The sequence below is a fragment of the Amblyomma americanum genome, chromosome 4 (genome assembly GCF_052857255.1).
Source record: "Amblyomma americanum isolate KBUSLIRL-KWMA chromosome 4, ASM5285725v1, whole genome shotgun sequence".
Lineage (NCBI taxonomy): Eukaryota > Metazoa > Arthropoda > Arachnida > Ixodida > Ixodidae > Amblyomma > Amblyomma americanum.
The window spans coordinates 158,964,495-158,987,398 of record NC_135500.1 but is presented as its reverse complement, the minus strand read 5'-3'; the positions used below and the strand labels follow the sequence as shown (position 1 = coordinate 158,987,398).

The 22,904-nt window shown below is 41.7% G+C and overlaps 1 long non-coding RNA gene across 1 annotated transcript in view; it reads left to right on the top strand.

The window, feature by feature from the left end:
- Nucleotides 1-18,367: 18,367 nt before the first annotated feature.
- The window catches only part of LOC144130426 (uncharacterized), a 69,900-nt gene continuing 65,363 nt past the window's right edge, over nt 18,368-22,904 (top strand). Inside the window, exons 1-2 of the long non-coding RNA XR_013314097.1 lie at nt 18,368-18,440; nt 18,696-18,860. This is a non-coding gene — a long non-coding RNA (uncharacterized LOC144130426). The remainder of the gene's footprint in view (nt 18,441-18,695; nt 18,861-22,904) is intronic.

The following is a 22,904-nucleotide window of genomic DNA, read 5'->3' as shown; positions in this document are numbered from 1 at the left end:
CGACCATGCTAGTTGCTTTGTTGACAAATTGTGTGATTGACATGCTTGGGGTGACATACTTGAGCGAGTCAACGCTTGCCATTGTTGCTATCCACATGAAAATATTGTCGCGTACCCACTGCGGGGGATTTCCCGAGACACAGGCGGCGACTGTCGTGTCTTGTTTGTGTTCGTCGTTGTATTTTCGTGCGGCTAACAAGCGAAGTGCAAGGGAGTGTGTTGCGATTCTCGAAAGAATGAGTGGAGGAACAGTGAACAATGGATACAGTGAACGGGACGCGTACTTACCGTTCTGTCTGTCTTGTGTGAGATCCTGGACCATTCCAAGACCGCGTTTACTGTCGATGAAAGACGCTTTTTCAGCAGTCCAGACTGCGGCCACATGAGTGTTGAAGGGTGCTATGGACGAGAGGGTTGTCGCCAGGGTACCTGCTGTGCAGGGGTTTACGCTTCTAGTCAAGAAACCCCTCAAAGTCACCTGGGAGCCTCTGACGATGGTGGTTTCCACGCCTTAAGGATCAGTAGTCTGCGGAAAGCGTGTAAGTTTAACAGGCCAATCACCTGCTCTTCGATGGTTTCGGTGTGAATGAAAGAAAGCGCAGCCACGAGTCCGGTATTGCCCGCCTTGACAAGCATCGCCACCGGCAGCAAAATTTTAGGAACACCTCAGCGCGTCTGTGCACAGTTCAGCGCTGCCATTACTTTTTCGAATTAAATTTTTCCCATCTGTCATGGCTAGGGGCGCAATGATAGTTATATTAAGGCACACAGGGGAGCAAATTTACGATCATGAATAACCACAATTTCCGTCCTAAAAATAAAACCTTAATTAAGAAGATAAATTGTTATGTTTCTTGTGCTTCGTTTTTTTTCCTTAAAAATAAAATCAAAATTCGTGCACTTTACTGCTTCAGTTTTCAAGGTGAAGTTGATCTTGGTTTTCTAATCAATTTGGCTGTGCGAAACGCACAACAGAATGATTTAAGTTTATTCATCAAATTTTATTGGAGAACATTTTCTTGAAAAAGCATAATATCTTATACAAAAATATTTATTATGCTTTTTTTATAAGAAGTGTGCTTTCTAGCAAAGAAAATGTCAAAAAATTATTCATCATGATTCACAACCTTACACTACAAGCCAAAGAAGGCTAACATAGGATCGGTTCCTAATGACCATGGAAGAAAGGAGAGGCAAAGCACAAATGGATATCTCAAAATAAATCACCCCGCTTTATTACATATTCGCTAGTATTCGGAAGCAAAACTGACCTCGCACTCGAAGCAGCGTCTTTGAAAAACCTTGTACACACCCATAGAAGGGTCCCACATTCTACGAAGCAACCGAGCTCCCTTTTTTACTTTACATTTATTACCTTATTCTTCTTTGTGAATAAGCTGCTCCATGCACCGAATGGACGAAAGGTTTCGCACGCACACTAGCACTTGCCTGACATCCTTTAGTTTGTTACAATAATCACCGCTTTCTGTTAAAGGATCAAAATCGTGAGCGCTCTTCTCTTGAACGGTTGCAGGTTTTAGCTCTATATTCTTTTGGAGTTACACTTATGATAAAACACATCGCCATCCTCAACCTTCCTTATTATTTTTTCACCCCTTAAAACCATTGTTACCCGCTGCTCCGACAGAACGGATGCAATACTTGTGCCGAGAATAAGTGCTAGAAAGTAATTCGAAGAGCGACATAAGCAACTCGCTGCAGTCATTAAACGACTGAGGTTGACGGGGGAATGGCAGGTACGCATTTATTTTCCTCAATAAACTGCCTGCATGTGTTGAATGTCGACACTGTCAGGTGGGCACGACTGACTTAAGTAAGTTTCTTGAAAGTTATTATTTGCGTGGCTTTCTGAAACATGCGGACGAGTGGAAATAACTTGGAGGCAGAAAAAAAGCAGCTAAAGCACTGGTGAAGAAAACTTTTTCTCTTTATTCGGCAAGAATCTGTCCGCTATTTGTACAAAAAAAAATCAACGGCAGCGGCGGAGGTCCTCCTTGTGATGTGGAGCACAATAAAGCCACCTGTCATCGACAGAGGGTCTGACAGCCTGAAACGCGTATAACAAAAAAAAGCCCATTGCCCCAACAGGAAGAATAACAAAGGAAAGATTGCTGCGTTTGCTGTGCTTTTCCGCTCTGTCAGTATTAAAAATTTAAGTAACCAGAACTATGGCGTTTTTATTTCCAAGTTTCCGATCGATTTTGTCCCAGTCCTTAGTTATTTGACATGAATACTGTTCGAAGTTCTGTTAAAGCAATATAGCCATAGATAAATGAATAACATTCCATACAATAAGAATTATTTATTTACCTATGATTTGTATATAAAATATTAACCCTAGAAAATTGGTTGAGAACTAGAAAATAGACGCAGTAAAAAAACACTGCATATTTTATGCTTTTCTTTGCTGAAAGAGTCGGTAGTTGGCGATTATATCGTTGCACGCATGAAACACTTGCTACAGATAAAGACTTATCCATCAAAACTGTCACATTTCAAAAATTTTGCTGTAGATGATACAAAAAACGCTTCTCTGAAAACGCATCGAAACCCTCCTTGTGGCTCTCATTTATTATTACTGCTTGTTTACTTACAATCACACTTTAGGGTCACTCTATATTGAAGATCACACTCACAATCATACTTTATTTTAGGAAGAAATCTTTTCTGGTTCAAAGACCAGGTTTTGTTTCGAGAAAACTACTGCATCAGAAGAACCTATCCTTATATATTGCGATATTGGTGTTCAGGAGATGTATTCATTAGTTCTCAAAAATGTCCTAATATTTCGTCCACAGCTGTAAAACACCTTATAAGTGGACTATGCTAGCTTGAGCTATATGGGAGAGAGATTGCGGCAACAACGAACTTTTATTTCATTTCCCTTCGTGAGTGGGTCAGCTGCAGACTCTGGCCTAGTCATCTGAGCATGTGGAGAAAATAAAACATGCGAATAAGCGCCATCAAACTTGCGTGCTTTAAATTTTACCAATGTAAGCCTATAATAACAGAAAAAATGGTGGTATTATTTATAAATTTAATACGAGGAATATCGGCAGTATAGTTGCTGATGAATGGACAAAACGTTTCTGATGGGGATGCGTCTTTGTCATGTGCATCAAATCTATTTTAACCAGCATTCTTGGCTAAAGCAGACTGCGTCGGCCAAGCATCTGCCAGTGCCTTTACGATAATTGGCAAATAAAACATATACAAGCTTGTTTTCCTGACTGCGTTCAAAAAAGTAAATAAAAGAAATGGAAATGATGTAATTGAGCAACATTTATTCGAAGTGCAATGACACCTCCGTGGGGACAGCAAATAATATGTCTGCTCAACTTGAATGTAACGGTAGCCTGGTCGAGGTCGGTACAGTATCATGCCCCTTTCGGCAACTCCTGACCATTCTGTCCCGCACCTGTCTGCGAGGCGGACACTAAACATTTGCTTTTCCCCACTTGCCCCTCTTTGCATCCCATCAGGCTGAAACCGCTTCTCCGATGCGGACTGCACCCGAGCCGTCCACCGGGTTTAGAAAAGCCGACTTTTGGACCGCACCACCCGACATTACTGGACTTCCTTCGAGTGTTAAATGTGCATCTATATTTTTAGATGATGCTTTACGCCAGCAGACACACTGTCGTTATATAGAAAAAAACGAATTGTTTTCGCTCAATTACAGTGTGGCAGACTTTTTAGACTGCTCTCTATAACATTACTAATTCCTCGCAGTGCCCAGCAGCCGATTTCTCTTCTGGGGTCAGGAAAGCACGTTCTGATACCAATCCCCCCCCTTCAAATATCAGTTGCTCTTCAATACATATTTCAGCACTGCGCCCTCTTCTGGGGCGGAAAGCGCGGTGAAAACAAAGGTCCTATAGATGCATGCCATCATCAGTATGACGAAACGCAGAAATGTAAATAGGAAAGTGCATTTTTCGAAGCAAAAAAAAAAACCGACTTGCCGGCACAGATAATTAATCCGGCCAGTTGTATGCGTCAAGCAGAAGAGTGGATAGGTTTTCGGCGATACCTCAGTGATGCCTACATTGAAGACTTCTTATTTGTTCCTCTCACGCATCGCATTTACTGCAGCTAAATCATTCTGTGCATTTATGGCTTTTTATTCTTTGCCTACCGTCTTCAACTTATTGATGACTTCCGTGCTCATAGAACAAATTCTTTATATCCATTTTGTTCAACGTTCTACTGGAGCATGGCATCCCAAACGCTCTATGGAATAAAATTCCGACTCCATTCTCGCAGTATATCGAATCAAGTCAAATGAAATCTGATCAAACTAAAACATTTCTTTAGGCCTAGACTAATTGCTAAAACAAGAGAAACTGAATAAAACTGGCTGCAGAAAAAAACCTTAACCGGAGCGGAACCCTTGCTTTGCAGCCGCGGCACCATCGGTTGCAATAAGGAACTTTGCAACTTTTTAGTTTTTGTGTAAACACAGTGAAAACCAATAATCCGCATTTTGGTTCTACCTAGAAAAATATATATTTCTGAATATTAATCTCTCTAAACGCCTGTTGTAAGGCGTACAGCACCACAAGATTTTGTGGCCGCTTAAATAACCTTTAACTGCGTGTGTAGCAGAATATTTCTGCACTGAAAGCCATTAATGCAAAACACTGGTCGCGGAGCTGTAAGTCTGCATCAGGTATCCACCCCGAAGACCGTTTAAGTTTCGCTATTTGAAGCAGCCCTCCTCCATGACATTGGAAGCTTTGGCATGGCCTGTACAGTAGAGTCGTAAAGGACATGGTATCGATAAACTTTAACGACATCGGATCTGCTCCTATTGATACCGTCATTTCACTTTAAATTTAGGTGTAAAGGGAAATCAATCTTATAAGCCATCTTTAGTTAATTTGAAAGTAACAAGCGTATGATACATATTTCCAATTAGCTGTATTGCGCCATCCGCGGTCATCCAACCCAGCGTCTTGTGCCCGCATTGCCGCCGAAAGTGCTCAAATATTAGAAAAATTAACTACCAATTAGTTATTAACTACAAAATTACCAAACCCTGTTTGATTATCTTCGTTTAATATAGCATGAGGGCAAGTGTCAGGTCCTAAGAACGGTGAAAAATCTCATTTTCGGGCAGCACATATTCCTGCTTATCCAAGCTTGACCTCCCACCTTTGTGCACACTCCACACCGTGGCAAAAAAAAAATTAAAAATAGGAGCTTTTTAGTAATCTCAATGAGAACTCATTGTGATAGTGTGGTGTAGAGTGCCTCGATGCGTGCGCTCTATATCGCCACATCGAGGCGCCCTAGCCTTCGGTATCATGTGCACGATCTCTTGGAGCTGCGGCGTGATTCGCCGCTCTCGCGGCTGCCGCAAGCTACTACCACTACCAGACGCCATTAGGTGTTTCGGTTGCTCGGCTTTGTTGGTTAATGCCCTCTTAAACACATTGACAACCAAGGTAGGGTTGACAAGAGTGAGGACGTCATCTTGAAAACAAAGCGTATAATATTCAACATGTAGCTAATTTAACAACTTTTTCCTATATTTTGCTGTCTTCCTCGAAGCAAAAGGCATTCAAGGTATTAAACTTCACTTTTGAAATGGCAGAGAAATCGGTAACTATAATTTCGGACTATGAGAGACTATGCTCGGTTGAGAGAAAGACCACACTTGGTGGGTTTAGAAGATTCAATTAGAGAAACCAATTTTGAGGTGCAGTTCTGGACTCTCAAAAGTCAACAAAATAGTTCATCACGCATGCTTTCAAAACCCAGAGCATCAGAAAATCATGTGTGCACAAAATGGAGTAGGGACTTAATTAGCAAATTGCAAGGTTAAAAGAGATCGGCTACACTTTGCCTCAATATCAGAAAAGTTGCTGAAGACATTAAATGGGAAAATGGTAAAAAATGAAACGCGACAACATCAAGAAAAAAACCTGGCCGGTCCTTATCTCCTATATACATTGACTATCGCATGGCCTAAAAAATACACGTCATTAATGAACGAGCAACTGAGTTTCGCTGGTATTAAGTAGCTCACGCATTTTGGGTCCACTACTGCTCATGTGTCCGAGCACGCCAGAGCAGGACGGACCATTCTTTTCTATGAGAGGCTGTTAAGAATTGGGTTGCATGTCTGTTATAATGAGTTGTAATAACTACTTTTCGTGCGCTCTCGCTGGATGCGTATTCTTGAAGCTTCATTGTTATTAATTTGGTGCATATGATGTTGCGAAAAAAAAATACGTGGAGGAATACCTTTTTCTAGAAAATGTGTTCAGGAATCGCTATTAACGGTTCAGAACTTGCAGAGTATTTAAAATTCACTGTGATATGAAAGAAGTCTGAAAATTTGCGTTACGAAACTTCAATATGCGATGCTGCTTGCGTAAACAGACTGTCAGCTTAGCCCGATTTTGCGTCTCTCTGAGTTCACGCGACAAAAATGGAGTATTAAAGATCAGCAGCGCGTTGATGTCTGACGAGATTCGCAGCGACGAAACTGAAAAGCCAGCTTTAAGTGTAAAGCTCGTTGCTCGAATATTTGATATTTATAGCATACAGCCTGTACAATTCACGACAAGCTCCAAGCGCATCTTATACAACAGAAGGGTGCATTTTTATCTCCAGTTTGTTATTAATATATGAAATGTGTTCTGAAGGTCCCAGGAGTACCTGTTGTGTTTATTCTGTTCAGGTTATTCTGTTTCAAAGACACCTCTTTGAAGGTACGTGGCCCGAGTTCATTTTCATTTACAAGTAGTGTTCGACTCCATGTCATGCAAGAAGTAAAAGCGGTACTGTTTTGTTCCTTAGGCTGCTCTATTCTATCCGACGTGAGGCTATTCATGTCCCTTGAAAAGCTGGAAAGGTTGAAAAGCTTTTCTGCAAATTCTAACTCGAACCAGCTAAAAACTCAAAATGTAGAAAAGGTACATTTGGAGGGTGAAAAAACTAGCTATACGTTTCATACTCCTTCGCTTCAAGCGAGTCACTTTGATCGGCTCTTCAAAACATGTAAAGAGTTACTGCGCACAGTGAATTTTATCATGTAGAAACGCGTATTCTCTCACTGTATTACGGTGATACAAAAAATGTAGGCTTCAAACAACCTATGAGTTCTACCACGAAAATTGGCAGAGGTCTCAGTGCGTATATAAACGCGCACAAATCCTTTTATCGTCGAGAAGATAGATGTGATAGAACACTGCGCTTCAAGGACCTTCATTTCCCAATGTCGATATGGTGCTTTAAGGTTCGGATCTGGCTAAACGAGTGGTGACTTTTTCTATATCCTCTGTCACGTACTTCTAGCGCAAATAGACACTTTGTAAATGGGTCGCGCTATCAGCCATAACTGTGACGCAACAACAGTGGCGTCGGCTGTAGTAGCTATAGTAGAGCAAGTATGACTGTTATGAAAACTCCATCTACCTCTGCCGGCCTAACCTTGATATGACACTGAGAAGACACAGGGGCTTGGCTTTGGAGGCGGTGATATGGTGTCCTTGCACTGCTTTGCGAAAGTTCATTCTAGCAGCTTTGGAGCGTATCTTTTCAGTTTGGAGCATAGAGACGGGTCAGCCTTTAATGGGACTCTTTTAGTTTGTGTGTTTTAAAGAACCGTAATTCAATTCAGTATACCTTGAGGAGAAAATAAAAAGAAAAGTTACTTGACTTCTAAGAAGAAGAAACAAAATATACACAAAAGTGTGCTCCAGGAAGCTCTTTCTTCTGCGACAAATGTGAACGGCTTGATCAATTTTATTTTGTAGACGAGGTCTCAGATGTCACAAAGTGAATTCGGGAATAGAATTTTCAGGCGTAAAGCCCAGCATAAACTGTATGACAAAAACTACTCTATGAATCAAACATTTACACTTTGAATTGTCGATGTTTCTTCTGTGATCAACACCAACCTGTTAATCAACATGTAATCAACATCGAGCTTGAAAATCAAAAGCCATAGCCGCTGAACTCTGTGTATAACTTGATAATAATTGTCCTAAAAGTATCAACCACATGCCTCGCAATATAAGAAATCCCCTCATAAGGAAGCACGGGCAAAATTAAGCAATACACAGAAGTGTGCTTCACTTAAGCCAATTTGCAAGTTCGTAAAAGTGGCATAAAGCAGCAGTGCTTTACGGGAAAGGTTATTTCGCTACACTTGCACCACAGTTTATAGAACCACCATCAAAAGCATTGCCCTCTGTTCACCCTGGGGCCCTCCAGACACCGAAGTAATACTAGCGCTTGATTCTGGGGCCATTACCTTAACCATATTTTTCTAAGTTGCTATGTTTAATTCTGGAAGAATTTTTTTAACGCCTTCTCCCTAAAAACGCACCGATTTCTGCTTTTCCTCCAGCGCTACCAACGTCTTTACTCAGGAGCGCCCACAGGCAATTGGCTAAAAAAATAATTTAAAAGACTCTGCGGTGTTCCTATTCCGGCCCCTGTCCTGTCATTCACAGCAGCGGGAAGTGATTACCCCAAAACTCCTGCGGCTGACAGAATGCAATCTTGTCGAAAAGCACTTGAAGCCTGTGTTCGTTGTTCTTTCAATATAAGCTGCTAATTCTGTCGGCGTGACAAGCAGTGCCTTGTAAACCTGAAGTTTTCTAAGACCTCGATTCTTCCGCTAAACGTGGAACCATCTCTAATAAAAAGGAAGAAAGGGGGAAGCAAGGGCCTCCTGTTGCAAAACCATCTGCCGTCCCATCAGTACTGGATTCTCAACGGCGACGAAACTGCTTGGCCCAGCTGGGAGCTAGCGCCCTCAGTTCATACTCTGCGAGGCGACTATCGAGATGCTGAATCCAGCTAGTTCTTAGTTTTTTGAGCTTAGCTGAAGACGTTGAGGGCTCATGGCCCAGAGTTAGTAAGCTTTCATGGCCATATGGCCCCAAACAAGGGCTCTGCGAGAGTGGCGATGGGTCTGAGGGACAGTTCAAGGTTGTCCAAAGAGGCCCGAAAAAAAAAGTGCCGTCCCAATATCCTGTAGTAGAACCATATACATGAGGGACTGTAGAAAAAAATACGTGAAACTATTAACGGTTCATCAGTGCTTGGTTATTTTACCTTTCCATTTCCCACTCCAGCAGCGCCTGGAGCGCTCTTTCTAGGAATAACTTAATGTTTTAGCTGCAATTCTTCACAAACCTTTACCATGATCGCCCGGATTAACATCAACACTGAAATTTTGTGGAACACTGCAAATTTTTCCTCCAAAATTGAATCCAAGCAGAAATAAAACTTTTCCCGGTAAAACCCCTAGCGGAATTTGAACTAGCACCGCGAAAAAGCTCCTTCGTTTCCCGGTGCCTTAGGGTTGGTCCGCATAGAACGTTTTTCGGGCGGCAAAACCACGTGCTAAACGCACGCGGCAGAGCCGCCAAATTTGTACTGCTGTGATAATTTTTTGTGCTCCCTTCTTACGCCTGTGATCGTGCAAGGTCGACTGCGAATCCGAATGCGTGGCACAGGCGGTGTATCCTCGCGTGCGAGAAACACTCCATACGGGCCTGCTTAAGAACCACTTGTTCATCCACGCAGGCTCTCTCGATACTGTTCTTGGTCTCCCGCTGTGTTCTGAATCGCCGCCGTCTTCAGTTCTCAAATGCTCGTGCGGCGTTTCCAGATCCTTGTCGACCATGGTGTGAATTTTTTATTGGCACGATCGTATTCGCCTTTATATATCATTCGTTTTTTACGCTTTCGGCAGCTCGACGCTACCAAGAGATACAAGGGATTCGCTAGGTTGCCATTGGAAACCAGCTGCTTAGGCCAATGAAGATCGGCCGAGAGCAATGGCTTGTCAAACACGGAAAGCATCGAGGAATGCTAAGCGCGCTGCCGAGCACTAAAAAGAAGGTTGACTGAGCGCGGTGGAGTGCAAAGCTTCAAATGCGATGAGAGAAGTAAAGCGTATAGCTGAGCTTAGGTGAAGGCGCCGGCTCACCAAGCTTGGTCGCTCGCTTCCACGCTTGCTAGCCCGAATAGCAGGAGCGGGTGAATGCGGGGGCATTTTCAGGAGCTAAAGGCCTAGCCGACACCTGAGTGTGGTTAATATCGTCTATGAGCTGTGGTACACGTCGCTACAACTATTACAAACTACAAATATTGAAAGTAAACTACAAATTCTTTTGCAAATATTTCTTCCTCACTATTTTGATATTGTCGTTATATTAAATTTAGCTAATTTTTTTTTCAAATAGACCCTTAAATTTAACATCTCATAAAAAGAAGACGGAGGAAAAAGCTGCCCGGAATAAGCTTGTGTTCATGAGCCTGGTTAAAGCAAGTGCACAAGAACAACTGCACGCGCAATCGCTTCGGCATGATGAAAATGTACAGGCGGGACAAAAGTAAACGGAGCACGCTATTGGATTCTATATTTTTCACGCGTTACCTAACTTAAATTGCAAACTACGGTATGTGCATGCTGTTAGTGGATGCTAGTGCGTTTCATCATGGATAGACAATGTTTCTTTAGCTCCGACAGGGAAGGCGCGATTGCACTCAAAACAGAACAGCGTGTTCTGTTTACTTATGGCCGCACCTGTACATTTTAGGATGACAACTTTTTAAAACTCCGCACACTATAATTAAATTACGCATAATGATCAATAATTCTGTTGTCACGTTTAAACCAAAATATTAGACTCTAGAGCGTAGCATCAACTTACTCACCACAGCTTTCCCAAGCAGGTGCCCACCCACCACCACACCAGTATAATAATACCCAGTGATAAAATATCGAAACTACTTGTTTTTACAAAAAAAAGAACGCTGGAACATCACGTCCAAGAAGAATTTGACTTCTATTTTGTTCAGCTAAAGATACTTATGCTTAGCATTTCGAAACAGTTCAGGAGCTTAGGTAACGCATTATCAAATATATCGGACCATAGTTTGTTCTTGTTCGACTTATTTGCTAGGATACGTGTGTCGTATGCAGTGCGACCATACTTTGGTGTAGGCTTGAAATTTTTGTTGAGTTGAGTTATTCTTTCTTTTTTGATAGCTGAATATTTGCAGCATGTATTCGTATATTTCCTGAATTTCTAAGGTTTCGTGTTCCTAAAAGAACTTGGTGCGTTGTTCTGCGTGTGATGAAGTTTCGACTTCACACCCTTTTATTGTATTAATAATATCTTTCTGAAGTGCACTCAGCTGTTCTGCGCAATATCAAATGCGAAAAGTTAATGCGTACTGTGCAACCACTGTGCATGTTGAAGAACCCCGTATGGTCGAATTTGTCTGGAGTCCACCACTACAGTGTCCCTCGTATCCTCACTTGCTTTGGGACGTTAAACCCCATAAAGACTGAGCAAATCATAAATAATGTCTGAAGTGAACAATCGAGCGTAAATAATATTTAACTGAAGATGGAAATGTGGACTGATTTTTTGAAACAGAACTTTTATTATGATCCCATCGAAGTATGCTGTAAATGTAAACTACGTGGTTATTGAAACTATTGACCACTTCAAGCATACCCTTAGTACCGAGAATGGGAGCTTTTGGTTTATTAGGTATTTTTAGGAATGCGTTCTCTTCACCAAATATTCGACCAATTTGGCAGATCATTAGCCTCCATAACCAATTTGCTCGGCCAAGCACATGGCATAAATGCAGTTATATTGTCAACCTAGATTATTGATTTCAATTTTCTTTTAAAGAAGATAATACCTTTTCTATATCAACTCGAAAGAAACAAGGAAAGTGCTATTGTGTGGAAACACTGGAGGCTATTTTAGTTTCCTGGCAATTCCAGCCATTTACATAAACAGGCGCCAGTGCGCTAGATAGAACTTTTTTTAATTTTGTATGAGACCCTATTTTATAACATCCCAAGTTTCTGAATGAAAATTCTGAGATATATGTGACAAATCCATTGAGAGAAATTTACATATATTCCACCTGTTAGAGGTGCATGTTCCAAATTTTTTACGGGTATTACTTTTTTATCGAGCAGCGCAAGCTGTGAGAGATTGTTTCAAAAAATGTATTGATAATTTTGTATCAGATTTTTCGCAGAATACAGATAATTGATTTTGCCTTCTGTTTCAACTCCTTTTCAGAACTCGAGAAAAAGCTAACATGGGTAAGTGATTTCTCTTGTGCAGCTGGCCCTCCACTTATATAATGCCGTACCAATCGCAGTTTGCATTCTATTTGGGAAGGTACCTCATGAAGTGTAAAAGTTGTGCCGACGAAATAAAACTAGAGAAATACCTTGTATGACATATTTTAGTCACCCTATCTGCGAGAAAACTGCATTGTAACTAACGGAGCTTTCAAACCTTGAGATAAATTAGCTCTAAGGCAGCAGACAGCTGCAAGAATACTTCACAGTGGTAGGAACTAAAACGTAATATTTTACGCTCACTTAACAATTTGTCCTGTTTCTTTAGAGCAAGGCCTTGTCTAAATTAAGTATATTTACATACCACGGCCCTTTAAAAGCAGTGATCTAAGCAAATTTTTTTCATTTGGTTCCTAATTGTGGCTTTGCTCCGACATTGTTTGTTATATTTTAGAGTATGGCACTGCTGCCTGATCGCGATGAAAATAGCTGTAAACAATATCTTTCTCTTCTTTTCATTCAATCCTCGTTCAGATTACTACGGAAAACGATAAATATCTTTAAATGCGGGGGCTCGCCCGCTTTCAGCAACTTTGAATAAACCTCAACTTTCATGTTTTTCTGATGTTTAATGTGTGTTGTTTACCGCCTTGTATGCTTTCAACGATGGCGACTCAAAACCATTGAAAGCATACCAAAAAAGTCACTGGAAATCATGCTATACTTATAAAATTAATGCTTTTTTGAAAAAATATGTGCTGATATGTGCTCGCATCCAGTACTATTTGCTTAGGGACATCTAAAAAAAGCGAACGTGCATTTATGTAATATATGTGGTTTTTTGAAATCATGCTGCAATTTTAACAAGCCCTCAAACGTGCATTACGCAAAAATATGTAATAACTGCTAGAACTTCCGTTTGGGTTATATACTCCAGATGCAGTACCGGGCTATGTAGGTTAAAAATTCCTTGCCTCAGGAGCAGTCAATGCGTTCATACGTTAAGTTCACGAAAAATTTCTGACATCTCAAAATAAAAGCATTGCTTGATGTTGGAGGTGCCTTGAAAGAGATTTGTAAAAATATCACTTACAGCTGACTTCGCGCCCCCCATTCCTGTAGGGTACATTAACAATGACTGCTTGAAGCATATGACTGCTTTTGTTATGTTTTTTTATTTATGTTGCACAGAACACCATGACACCTTCTCTTTCGCCTCTGGCCCCCGCAAATAACGTGTGCATACGAAGGAAAATAAGAGCACGTTTTCCCGAATGTCTGCAGCATTAGCCTACTGCTACAAAGAGCGCGAAAACAATGTTTTATGCAGCAAATACTGACCTAGATAAAAAAAATAAGGCTCCGTGGATCACGTTTCGTGAGGATCACGCCAGATATATTTATAAGCTTCTTCCATGTTCACGTAGCTACGCGGCGCCAAGCTGCAGATTGCATCATTTACCGGTACTACGCAGAAGAGGCCTCGCCATTGATTTTATCATTGGGAAATAGTCTGTCAGGCTTCACCGGTTCAAATCCCAAAGCGGCGAGGTACTCAGCGGCATAATAGAGATTTTGTAGTATCGTTACATACACACTTATTCGAGTCTTCTTGAAGCAATACCGGGATATACCGCCTGTTTCATGTGTGGGCGAGTGACTAGCGCTGGGGAAGTTTGATTGTTGGGAAACGTGGTCTCTGATTTGAAGTTGCGCAGCTTTTCGCGAAAGTCGGGAACAGTTGCAGCACTGTAAACGTAACCAGAATATCGCATTTATGGAAGGCGGGATGTTGTAAGAACGATGCCCAAACTCTATATAAAGTTCGTCTCATCTGCAATCTTTAAAATGGGTGGCTGTGTGTTGCTTCCATTTTATTTATAAATTGCTCATGTAAAGTTTAATGATTACTAGCGGATGAAATTATGTACATTGTTTCTTGGGTATTAATTCGTAAGTACAAAACGGCTCTTGTTACTCAAACTCCTGATGATGGGGTTGAAAAAACTAAAAATTAATATTTTGTTGACGGCTGGCGCTTAGACTTTAGTTCTGTAAATGAGAGATTAATTTTGCTGGGGAATAAAAATAAAGATCTCAACAAAAAAGGCTGAGTTCTCATTGCTTTATTCTAAATTATCTTCAAATGTGAGATCAAGGAATATCGAGTTTATCTGAGAGAACCGGCAAACATCAGGCTCTTCCATGTCAGCAGCAAGAATTCACGCTTACCATTCGGCCGCATCACTACATCCATTCTTTACGCGAGACTTGAAATCATTCGGCTTTGCTTTGATAAGTATATTCGGCAATGTAATTCGACACATACTGTAATTGTTTCACGTTCATTTGCAAGTTTCAATGCAAAAATGTATTGTGTCTGTCTGAATGAACAGCAAGCGCATCACAACTTTATTGAAAAAAGTGTCCCTTTTTCGGTACAGCCAAGATTCTTTCCGTTGTTTTTGTCTTATTTTTCAACCAAAGTTCCTCCTCGTCAGAAATCGTTAGCTCGCTTGAACTCAATATTGTGTTGTACATTGTTTTGTGCGGGAGATGTGTGAATAATATTAGGAAGTTCAGGATGTTTTGCTTGATGAATTTTTCGCAATATATTATCCATTCGGGAGGAAAGTCATTTCATGAAGGGAAAAATCCCGTTCACGTCTTGTAACCGGTATTTTTGAAGCTTTTAAAGAGTAAGCGCATGATAAAGGCACTTTTACACGCGAGGTCTGATGTCGTGAGTGAGTTCAGTATGGAATGAATTCAGTTAAAAAAACACACACAGTATTATAACTAAAGAACAGTCTGCTTATTCTCTAATTCAGTAAACCTTGAGTAGAGTTAAAGCCACCCCACGCTTCACGGGGTCTAATGCCGAGTGCTGTTTACGCAGAAACATGGGAATCAAACTGCCGGAAATGTACATGTGCCGCGTGGTCAGATCACTGTAATTGCGGCACCAGTTTTTATGACGTCATGATGTTTCGCTTATACCTGGCAGCAGACGTTCAGTAAGAATAATTCTTCCGGCTTTCGAGGATATTCATGAACAAACTGATAATTATATTTAGTGGGATTGGGAAAAAATCTCTCCTGATTAAAAAAATAACTATTAATATTCTAAGTAATTACAGCACTTAGTGCTGGGTTTTCAGTTCCCCAATAGCACCACCAGTTAACACATGAGTGCACTGATGTAGTGCACACCATCATAATCTTTAAGGCCACTGACCTCATATTCTCTTTTGTTGTGATATCCATATTTGTTTACGCAGCACTAAATCTCGCTTTGCGGCTGCTCGATTTTTTGAAAGTATGGAATCTTGCTCTATTGTAGGTGTTTGCTTTCGCGTCCTAGTTTCGAACTGAAGCGCATGCAAACATTTTATGATCTTTTGAACACATCTTGGTTTCGTTAAAAGTGCACATTGCGAAAGCACGTTGAGTATCTTAAATAATTTCCAATAATTCCGACCTACCCAACGCCAGATATCAGTCGTCTAGTGATCATAACTGGACTGATTTGCTCGGTACGTTGAAACTTCATACCTTGCGCCATTAGGTGCAGTCAGTTGTGCCGTGCTACAAAAAAAGAAATAAAGTCTATTCTGGCTAGATATTTTCTCACTACTGAGTAAAAAACTGCGATAGATGTCAAGTTGAAATTGGGCGCGTGTGCCTCATAGTCCGCACAATTACGAAACTTAGATGGCGTCTTATAAAACTGCTTGTAACGCCAGAGAGTAACGCCATGCCATAGTTCCAACCTATAATGTAAGTGCGATTGCAAGGGTATGTGAGGTTTACGAGTGCAGAAAGCGAACAACCATAATGCTTATTAAGAGTGGTTTCCTACAAATGGGCCGAATTGTACCTCGAGACCTGCTTCTAAAAAGAACGCCCCTAGATGTACGAAACAGATCGCTCTCACTTGCCTCACGGGAAGCCGGTGGTCCGAGCTGAAACAAATTAGGAACTTTTACTGCAGTCCAGTTTGAGATCTGCGCCCTCGAAGTGGAACAATTGCGGTGGTTAACAATAAGGGGCATTAAAACGTCAATTTTAGCTTAAAGATTTTATTGACAGCTTTGAAATCTTATTTCTGCTTGCGATCGGTGTCGAAGAATTCTTCAAAATTAAAAATAAACAAGATTTCGACATTCATTGCAGTCTGAGTTAAAACGGCGAATTTCTCTTTGAGGATGTTCTTAGTACTAGACACCGTTTGAGAAAGCCGGTACGGCCAATTCTCTGGACAAATGGCTTCTTGCAGTGCACCCCTGTTAGTAGTTGAGAGAGACAGCGTCATTATTACCACGCAACTTCTATAAGAATTGCTCTTTCGGTGGAGTACCTTTTACTCTCTATTAAAAAAATTCTGTATTTTTGTAAAATCTTAGTTTTTCAGATTTTGAAGCTGGCTTCAACTTCCATTTCAATGAAAAAAAGTTTCAAAAAGCCCTCTTTATGGGATTAAATTGCGGTGTAATTTGATGCCCTCCTATCAGTCTTTTCAAGCAAACGTATGGAGTGCATTTCCAACCTAAACTACATCTAAATTTTACGTTTTACTGCCGCAAACTAACCTTTTTTGGAGCACTTCGTTCAGTATGGTTATAAACGAATGAACGTCCATTAAAAAATTATCTAGGAGAGAGGTTTACAAAATAAGTGCTCAACAAGCCGCTAATAATAGATCTTACTTGAGGAAGAGACGCGTAGCTGATATTGTTGGCGCCTCTTTCACGGAGTTATAACGCAGTTTGCGGCTTTTATTTTCATTTAGGTATGTTTGCATACTATCACGTGCTATTTTTTATTCTCTTGTGCTCAGGATCTAACCAGTGAAGTACCACGGCTTGCAGGCGCAGAGAATTGAATACGAAATAAATGGAACCGGCTGTCACTGCCTAATGAAAAATCACGGTCTCGGGCTGGATCGCTGGCGCGTCGTCTTATTCGGCCCACGCTTTTTTTTGCACTGTTTTTTACGCATGTTTTAGCCCGCAGTTGAAACCTACTCAGAGAAGACAGGAGGAGCTGGTGCTAGGACAGAAACATATATTTGGTCCAATGAGGCCGTTAAATAGACAATAATTTCGCGGCGCAGGTGCCGACAAAAATATTTTGGCTTGAGGCTATCATAAATTCTAGAGCGGGTGCAATACTTCTCCCTGGCTGCACATGTGCTCGATTTAGACATTGAGAGTGCGGTGCAGATACACATGCGGAATGCTTTCCAAGAAAATATCAATTTAAAGACAAATATTCTGATGCCATTTCATTCGAATGCGACATTTACCACGGTGAACTGCGCATCAATTCAAAATGGGTTTCTGTTATATGTCGTAATATTTTAAAGCCGCAGCGTAAATCCAATGAAAAATAGTCCTCCCCCCCCCCCAAAAAAAAACGATTCCACGGTGTAGTTCTTTATGCAGTAATAAAATTCCTACAGATATGTGAAGTCATCTTCGGCATAAAATGAACTGCAAAGTTTTTAGCTCGCTACTCTTTTTTGCGCTTGAAAAATAAGAGGAAAAGAAAATATTTTTTTATGCCTGAGCGTAAAAAATGTTGCTGCAGTGGTTCACCTGCACCACACTCCCGGTTTCTTGGCAGAGTCTCGTCGCTCCAAACGGATGCGCTCAAGCACGATGAAGACTGCGCGAAAATCACATTCGTGGCAAAGGCGCACATGGTCTCTGCAATGGGCGTCTATGACCTAAATATTTTTCATGCAAAAACAGCGGATGTCTAATCTTCAACGAAACCTTATCTACTGAAAAAGTGCTGTTTCAAAATCTGCGTGACCAGGCAAACATTCCTTCTGCAGGTGCGGAGATCTGAACCCAGGACGTTGTGATTGCGAGGAGAGCACACAGTCCATACGCCGTAAAACCACGTTGCTTCTACGCGAACAAAGGTGAAACAGGCATATGCGTTGCCTTACCAGTGTACGAAAATGAGTAGGTGGGCCATCAGAAAGCAAGGCAGAATAAAATCTAATTAGAAAAAATACTGTTTTTGCAATCAAAGCACTTAAGTGGACATAAGTGCCCTTCGCATTTTTTTTCTTTGGCAGGTACCTCCTCTCTCTTAAATATCTGCACGCGACTGTTATAGCCGCCCCTCCTGGTGCCAAAGAAACTGTAAGTGCACTCAAGCTCCGCTTTGAGGCTATAACGTGACAGCGTTAATGGGTTAAGTCTTTAATATGCGACATTGGTATTTTCTACCTTACATTCATAGATCATTGGGATTCCTCAAACCAATCCGGGCGCGGTTATTCAGAGGTTAAGCTTTGCTCAACAGCCCTTTGATGGTAAGTGATGCAATCGGTAGAGCTTCTGATCATCAAGTTGCTCGTCCCGAGCAACCTCCCGCGAACAATAGTCACTCTAACTGTCACTTGCCACGGTGGGCAGTTTGCTCAAAATCAGACCGTAAGCAAATGGGCCGATAAAAAAAACTCGTGGTAAAGACGGCGACGACAATATCGGCCTTCTTGCGACACTATACGCTTAACGATACGTGGTTAAAACAGGAGCTCACGCTTTCTTCTTTTCATTTCTCACAGCTACTTGCTACTAACACTTTGTTCAGCTTCCGGTTCTTCAGTGCTACTGCTACCCATTTCTGCTGCCTGCTACCCAGTCCTTCAATGTCCCAGAGAGACCGGACAAACATCGACGAAAGCAGCGAATGCGGGCTCCAGTTCTAGGGCACCAAGAACCCCGGAGAAGTACGTAGGTGGCAGGTGGGCTGTCTAGGTGATGCGAGTTTATGATGTCATTACAACCTGCCAAGCAGATTGTGAGCAAACTGCCCACGCTTGGCAGGTTGTAATGATTAGTCGTGAGAGGTTGCTCGCAAAGTGCAACCTGGGTCTTGCAGGCCCTAGAGGGTGCAGCACTTTCCATCGTAGGGCAGCGGCGCATCGCATGACAACTGCGTGCACTACTGCGCCTGGAGTGGTACGTAGAAGGACTCCCAGCGATCTATGAATGTAAGGTAGATCCTGTCCGACGAGAAAAGGAAAACCGAAATTCTTGTGAACATAATTACCAGTTGGGATAACAATGTCAAAGACTGTGAAAGTCAACGTCTGTCCAAAGCTCTATATTATAGCCCGCTCGCGCGACCATGCCTTTTGAAAGAGGTTGAGGTAATTTTCTGGGCTTGCATTGTTTTAATCCAGCGTGAACATGTGCCAAGGAACTGTATTTATGTACCTTCTCTGGAAGAGGAAATTTAGGCTGATGTTTAGTGCTCGTCCTGTCCTCTTTTTCTTTTTTCTTGGTTCGCACCCTAAGTGCTATTCCTAACAATTAATATTAAACCGCCAACTAGTCCAGCTTTCTGCCTTCGCAGGTAGCTCACTTTGCAGAGTGCTCATTGTAGCGACACGAATAAACGTGCAGTAAGGACGTCAGAAAAGTTAGGGGAACAGCGATAATCCCTCTCCACAGTGCACTTTGACCCCGAGCCAGGTCTTTGTGGTAGAAGATTATGACATAATTTTAGGTTGCCAAGCACGCATTAAGCACTAAGCTCATTTGTATGTTAATTAGGCTAGTAATGAGACGACAGCCTGCCGCGGTGAATCTCTCGCGCAGATAATCGAAGAGAGAGGCAGAGAATGATCAGGCGGAGTGGCTATCATCGATAATATCGTCGCATTAAGTGTCCCCCTGCTGTAAACTATATATTTCGGCCATCAGCAATGAATAAAAGAGTTCGCTATCGAGTTACCAGCTCGGGTCTAACGATCTGCTGCAACTGCGAACAGGACGAGTATGGAGATAGGAGTGATGTTCACGTTCGGGGGTTCTGCAGAGATGGAGGGCTCCGAAAGATGTGGTGTACTCTCCATAATTTCGGCCAGCTAGAAGGAGTGAACTTACTCGTGAGCGTTTAAGAATGGTGGGATGACGCATGCACCAAGATCAATTGCACGTTTCGACAGATGTTAACCTCTGTCGATACATCTGACGTGCGAAGAATGGGTGCACTCTTCACGCTATAATTTGGGCGCTGAAGCTGTTGCTGCAGACTGAGCGGGAGAGAGGCAGGCAGATGAGACAACTTTGTAGCGCTTTAAATACGGTGGGATATTTATGACATACTATCGCAGCTTACGTTGTATAGGCTCCGTTCATTAACGTGCGTAGGCTTGTCAGCATCCACTCCGAGCTATTATCTCACGAAATTTCTTCAGCTGTATGACTGTACGAACTTTTCTTGTCATAAGAAAGCTATACGCTCAAGTCTTGTGTAGGCGCTATGTGCCCGATATGTTCTGCGATGAAATAAAAGGCTATAACAAGTGCAAAGTAACTAATCACCTGACTAAAAGAATGCTCAGTGGCCTGGCACTCATTTTCAACTATATTAACGAAGAAACCAAGCAGCTATATTGGCACACGAACTGTGTGCTTGGAAGTGGATGCTCTTGGCCACTTACTATACACAAAAGAAAGAAGAAAAAGTGGTAACGGTTCAAGATTAAGTTTGGAATTTCAAAAAAATATTATTCTGGACTTGCAAAAATGCACATAACCAAATCTATAAGTGATTTTAAATTGTTTCTAGACTGAGTGCGGTGATCGTTGAAAAGACGTTGTGAAGAAAGACACAACCGACTGCTTACACTGTGTACGCCGCTCCCCAAAATTGGCACGGTTTCAAGCATTTCATCGGCGAATAAAAAGACGTAGAGAAGAGCCCAAAAGCACTTACGAGTCCCAAGTTACGGTACCCTATACCCTTATTTAAATCTCTGCAAGCATATTTACCATAATTGGACCGCTTGGCCTCTGATGTCCCTGTGGTTCCTGTAGTTGCGCTGTTAAAAACTTCCAGCGCTGTTTCAATCATCGAGTGGCCTGAGCCATCAGAAAAGCAGCGGTTTTTTTCTCGGCCGCTAATATGCAAGAGCTGTTGCTGACCAAAGACCACGTTAACAAATTTGCGACGCATAGAATACGACTGCCGTGGCTTGGGTTATTGCTGACCTACCTTTTGTGTGAGCAAATCCCTCGAGTGGCCTGCTAACAATTTATACGTGTAGCATGCTTCCACGATTACGCATCTCGAAAGAAAGAGCACAGAAGATGTAACGCTGTTCCGTAAAGCAGGCAATTATTTTGCCAAACATATTGCTCAGAACGGCATGCAACAGTGAGTAAAATCGAAGTGATGCTAACTTGTTCTGGGTTTTAGTTACGAAAATAACTATATATCAATGACAGATGCAGTGTACGTGACGAGAATATGGCTTCTCACTTTTGTACGTGGGACCAAACGCCATGTTCGGGACTAGGGCGACTATCTTTTGTTTTCATAAAAAAAGTAGGAAGAACAAATATACCGAGGTGCTTTATTTCCGCCTTCAACCTATCTGTGATTATCCGACTGATAGACAGATGCAAGCGCAACGCCTTCATGGACGGACAGAGTGTCAAAAGGTGGAGGCAGACCTGATCCCAGCAGAATAAGAATACTTAGCTACATTTAGCCTTCCAGAAAAGCCGCGAGGAAGGCTTATATTTTTATAACAACAAATTATTGGCCACGTGCGAGGCTCCATGATCATACTTGAAGGAGTTTCGTCGACAAAGCAGGTCTGTCAAAGCAACTTGAATTAACATCATTGACAGTTCTCCAGAAATTGTAATGCAGTGATGCGTTTTTCACTAAAAGTGTTACTAAAAAGAAATTTAAGCGTTAGAATTTATTCATACTTTTTCTCTTTTGAATGGTTCATTTGCTTGGATAATTGAAACAAGATGTTGTAGCTTTTTTTCAGTTCATGATCCCAACGCTGAGGATAGGGTCGACCATTTTTTCAATTCTAAACGTCTTATGCCTAAATCGGTTGTAGCTAGAAACCCCTAGTCGGTGATGTCACTGGAGACGTTCGCACAACGAGGAGGGCAGAAGAAATTGTGTGACGGGAATGGTCGAACGATTCAAAAATTACATGTCCCTGGTCGTGCTAAAAGGTAAAACAGGCTTAGGGGGTTGGACGGTCGTAGGAGTAGATGAGAAGTGGGTAGGAGCGGGCGGAAGCATCATCGCACGCACTCTAAAAACAACATCGCAACAACTTAACATATCACTCGAACCAGGCTATCGCTTGGTTTTCAGTTACTCTCGTATCTCGGTTTTCACTTACTTTCATAGATCGTTTATGCAAGCAAAGAAATTCTGCCGCCTTTTTACCTTGGTGATTACGTTTCTAGAATAAATGAAAACAAGGGATAAAAGAAAACTAACGAGGTGAAAAAAACATTGTTATTTCTTCCCCGTATAGTATTGCAAATGTAGAGCATATAGAGGAATGCATTCCCATAATTCTGCCCATCATAGCCTAAGCGGACAGAAGAGAGGTTATTTTCAATAAAAGAAACGACAAAGAAACTCTGAGGACCGTTCTAGAATAAGGGAAGATCACATATAGCTAAAAATGAAAGGGGTAACGAAAAGTTATAACTAGTCGTAGCTCTTAGCAATGGATACGTTTAGCGCAAGTCAGCGCCATGCTTTGCGTGGTTGAAGGAGGGCCCATGGCTTAGATTAGTTCATTTACTTCAGTGGTTTGTTGATGCATTGCGTTATATCCTACGGTCCTCATAGTTTAGCTGAGGAAAGAATAATTGCTGCGAACGTTTGTGTTAGAAAAGCTGTCGGAGACGGAAAAACCATAACCTTCAACAGCGCACTCGACTACACAATAAAACCGTCCCCAGATGCCAACTTGAAATATAATGAGAGTTTTGAGGCA